Genomic DNA, 4,802 nt, shown 5'->3' with positions numbered 1-4,802 from the left:
TACAAGCAACCCTAGAGAGCTATATTATTGAATTCGCTGCAAAAGATCATTTATCCTTTTCTGAAGCTGAGATCGTGTTTAGGTATGGGTTGCGGGGAAGGTTGCTGAAGGAAACCCCCGTATGGATTAAAGTTTGGATGGTGGAAGAAAATTTATTGTTGTTCCAGGGACATAATATGACAACTTAAAAATTGAAGTACTGGGGGTAGGATCTAGGGAGGTGATGCTACATGGTTGTGGAATATGAAGATGTTGTTGTGATGGATGCAGATGAGTTGCAGAGGGATAAATGTTTGAGAGCACAAAATAGGGCACATATAGTCGATGAATGGTAGGGGAAAACTTTACGTGACATTTGAAGGTGACGGAGGGAACTGCACCGAATAGGGGAGGTGTGGAGTAGTTTAAGGGTGCGCATAAGAGGGCCAAGTAGCTTGAAGTTGTGGGGAATGGAGGGGAGTGATAGTGAAGGTACTTGAAAAATATGAGGTGTTGGGGCCCTTGCCATGAGAAAGTAGAGGAAGTCCACATGTACTAGAAGGCATAAAGGCACCAACTCGACCAAGGCATACAATAGTAACAGTGAACTAGGATATCCCTCTTGATGAAGAAATTTATTTTGTGACGCGAAGACTATTTTTCAAAGACAATGCGTCCACTGTAAGTGATACTTCATTACCTAACAACACATGTAACACCTTTCCTAACCTCCCCGTAGTACCTTATCAAGACCCTACTCATTTTATTTCAAATCTAGCTAATGTCATAAGTTCAGAAGGTTTATAGTACGTATATAATAGGTATTTCTAGTGTTGGTAGTAGTTTTCAATCAGGTTCTTCTAGGTCTTCACAACCTAGTTCGCAGGGATTTATACTCATATTTCCTAGTCAATCTACAATGGTCAGAAACATAGCAGGTTCATTCACCCGATACCCTTAATTTTCAGGATGGGGGAATGAAGATGTTGAATAACACTAGTAGCGCGAAGCAATTTCGAGGGCTCAACAAATTCCTGATGCTACTAAGATTATTGAGTTTCAAACTACCCTGAGAAAAAGGGAACTTAGGTGGTTTATTAAATGATCCGATATGCATTAAAATCCTAATATTGATGAGGTTCAGTGAGAATTTGTTTAGGAGTTCAAGCTTCCGCAGACAAATCAACAAGGATTGTCCAAGTTGTGGGATATTAAACAACATGAAGGGGAAATTGCATGGGAGATGATGCAACAATTCAAAGACACTATTGGTAAATTAAGTTATCCAATTGATCCCAACCACCAACAGGACTGTTTTATTAAGGCCTTGTTGCAATTAACTCAAAAACCTATAACTGAGCAGAATATCGATACGTTGCAAGATACACTTGAATAATCCACACTAATTAAAGCCATGGTAGGGTATCCACATGAGAATCAAGGAGTGTTTGTTTCCAATGATCTTGCTTGTAATCACTTAGAGGAAACTTGGTTGCAAGAAAACCTTCAAGGTAACCTCAAACCTCTTTTAGGTCGAAAGTTGGCCCTTCAATCCAAAGAGGGATCTCTCCCTAAAACTCAACTACTCTCGGTCATTATAGTATTAGGTTTCACAATTGAGTTCTATGGCCAGATTTAATTTATGGGCTAAAATTGGTTGGGTTGTTTAAAAAACACACCATTGGGCATGGGGTCTAGTTCTAAAAAATAAAACTATAGATCTAATGAGCAAGCTACAAAAAGCATGATAATAAGAAATGTTTTGACAAATTGAGAGTTTGGAAGAAAAGAACTGAAGTGAGACAAAGTTTATAATTGATTGAGGTAACAAATACTAATGGATGATAAATACGAGAAAGGAGCATCAATGAATCCCAATCTCAAATACTAACATTTTTTAGACATGAAAGAAAGTTTTTATAACAAAGAGAAAACTGATAGGGAACTACAACACATGAATTTCCTATAAAATGCTCATAAAAAACTGTAATATATTTAAGACTACTCAAATATACCAGAATGCAAATGTTTTCAGTAAAATCCAACCCTTCTTCATTCTTCATAAATTGTATTTATAGACCTTACATCAACTGATTACAAAATAATAGTCTTCATATTAATTACAATAATCTAAACATATCTAAATATCTTCAAGTTCATGCATGTCAATCAAAACTTAAATACATTTAGTTTTTCCTAAAAATTTATACTAGAAAATACGCTAATATATAGGTCAAGTGAAATATCTTTCAAACAATCTTCCTCAAAAATAGAAACAAGTCCCTAACTAATAGCACAACATCCTAGCTAGCAAAATGGGTCCCTCTACAAAATTGGATCAATTTTCCACCAAAACTGCCTTTCTGTTTATCCTTTCTTTCATTCAGACCTCTTGGTGAAAATCACTGATACCTTTGCTATTAGCTTCATTGGTTTTCTAAATTAAAGTTTTCGCTGACAGACTGACTGTCAGCATTTCTTTTATGGATGTTTCAAAGTCGCTGACAATGGGAATGTGAACATTTTCTCCTATTTGAATTTCGCTGACAACAGAGATGTCAGTGCTCCCTGTTTGCTCCAAAATCGCTAACAAATTGAATGTCAGTTTTCATCCCTGTATCATCTTCTATCAACAGATACATAATTTCGTTTCAAAATAGATGACAATGGATATGTCAGCTTCACCAAAACGCTGACAATGGAATGTCAGCTTCCCGATTGTTCCGATGTATGCAAAAACTATTAGGCCGACTATTAGCGATAAAAACAAAAACCTCTGTTTTGTGAAATAGATAGAATATTTTTCAAGTTTACTCCCCCAAGCCTCCTAGCTAAGGGTACTAGCTGCCCTAAGAAGTACATTCACCTTCTCCAATATTTGTTTTTCGCTCTGCCTTGTCTCCATATGACCCTTCTTCATAGTTTCTTTGTCTTTGCTCTTCTTAGAGCCTGTAACATTTTTCTTGTTGATGATAAGGTTCTTCAGTGGAATATTGTCAACATCAATCACCTCTTTGGCAAACTCAGGGTTATTTATGAGTTTAATTTTGTATCTTAATTTGTTTGTTGACCTTGTATGGGGTCTTTTTCGACCTTTAAAAAATTCAAACAATGTTTCCTCCTCTTGGGTCTTAATATCTACTTCTTTACCTTTAATAAATTATGGTTTAGTTATGTCTGCAGGGGAGGCTTTAATAGGTGGACTCACAACTTGGGGAGGGACGATATCGACAGGAAAGTCTACAGGGGATGTAGGGTCTGGTTTACTAAGCCTGACACTTTTTCTCTGGTAGACTTTGGGGATTTTAGGGCCAGAGGATGTAAATGGGACCTCTATGTTTTCTTGGCTGGGATTTGGCTCAATAAGGGCTTGTCATTTTGTCTTTTTCCCCTTTTTAGCAGTTTTGGTCCGCCTCTTCGTATTTTAAGGGGTTGAGGTTGAAAACCTTCCCAAAAAAGGAAATAGCTCCAAGTCCTTTCTGCTCTGGGTAGTTGGTTTTCGACTAGGAGTTTTATCAAGGCTTTGTGATATATGAAATGGGAGGAGGGGTCTATTCGGGCCTTGAACCTAACTTCCATACGCTTAATGTTTTCTAGTAGATAAAAACAAGGATTAGTTCTAATTTGACCAGCTAGATGTGCAAGGAAGTAGAAGTGGTAGAGATTTGCCTAATTGAATCTCCCTTCGCAGGTGAAGTATTGATGACTGAGGCAGAGAGGGACATGTCATTTTTCCTGTAACCATTCCTTCTGAATTCTGGCCCTCCAATTTTGACCCTTGAACTCCTCTTTGAAAAAGAAAGGGACATCAATCCCTGCCAACACATGACTGTGAAAAATCCTTTCTCCATCTGTTGGTAAGGCCGTGGCCTAAAAAATTGACTGCTCTGTAACTAAAAAGGACAGACCTTGAACCTCCACACAATTCCATCAAATCCCTGAGCAAAAGGCCTAGCCACTACATTGTGGTAGTCGGTATATCGATGGAAGAAATCACTCAAACTGGCTTGCTAAAACAATTGTTGGATATCGGGGTATATGTCCAGCAAATCTGGTTCTTTGGGCTCAAAACGATTTTCTTTACCTCCTTTTCCCATCGCACTGTGTGTTCTCCCCGGGATTTGATCTTAATCCTTGTGAGTAAAACGGGTTCAATGCTAAGTGTGATGAACTCTGAACTGAAAAATAAAATTTACTTACGGGACATGGTAAAATATAATGACATGCAGAACATAATATTATAGTTGTGCAAGTGAATGATTATAGAGCTTGAGGTGATGATTATGAATGGATTTTATATCATATGGTAAAATCATTATAATGACATTCACTCATAGCGACAGAGAAAAATTATTAACCAATACTTTTTACCCCTTTGAACCAGAAAGAGACACATTTTAATGATATCATTGATGCTCACGTGGTCAGTATAATCATAACCTTTTAAATTTAAAATTTGGTTTTGGCACTGACATTTGACATGTTAGTCAAAATGAAATTGTTGATGAGCCCGTTGCTAGCGAATTTCTTCAGCAAATTATATATCAAATCACAAAGACGCTGATAGCCCCACTATTAGTAATTTCCCTGTTTTTTTTTTTTTATAGGTGGTTCACAGGTGGCTGCTACATCCACGGAAAATCTGGGCAGATCAACCCCGAAGGGAATCTTTTAAAGCCCTTCAGCCGACTAGCATGGCCTAACCCCAAGGGCGTCGAGGAGAATTGACCCTGTGACCTCCCGATCAGCGAGGTACTTAACAACGGGGACTCGACCAGTTGAGCTAACCCTTGGGGCTAAATTTCCCTATTTATTACATTTAA

Source organism: Pinus tabuliformis, chromosome 7, assembly GCF_031772625.1.
Source record: "Pinus tabuliformis cultivar Carrire ecotype Pingquan chromosome 7, CPIR1, whole genome shotgun sequence".
In the NCBI taxonomy this organism is placed as follows: domain Eukaryota; kingdom Viridiplantae; phylum Streptophyta; class Pinopsida; order Pinales; family Pinaceae; genus Pinus; species Pinus tabuliformis.
The sequence above is the reverse complement of the archived record's forward strand: the minus strand, read 5'-3'. Positions refer to the sequence as shown.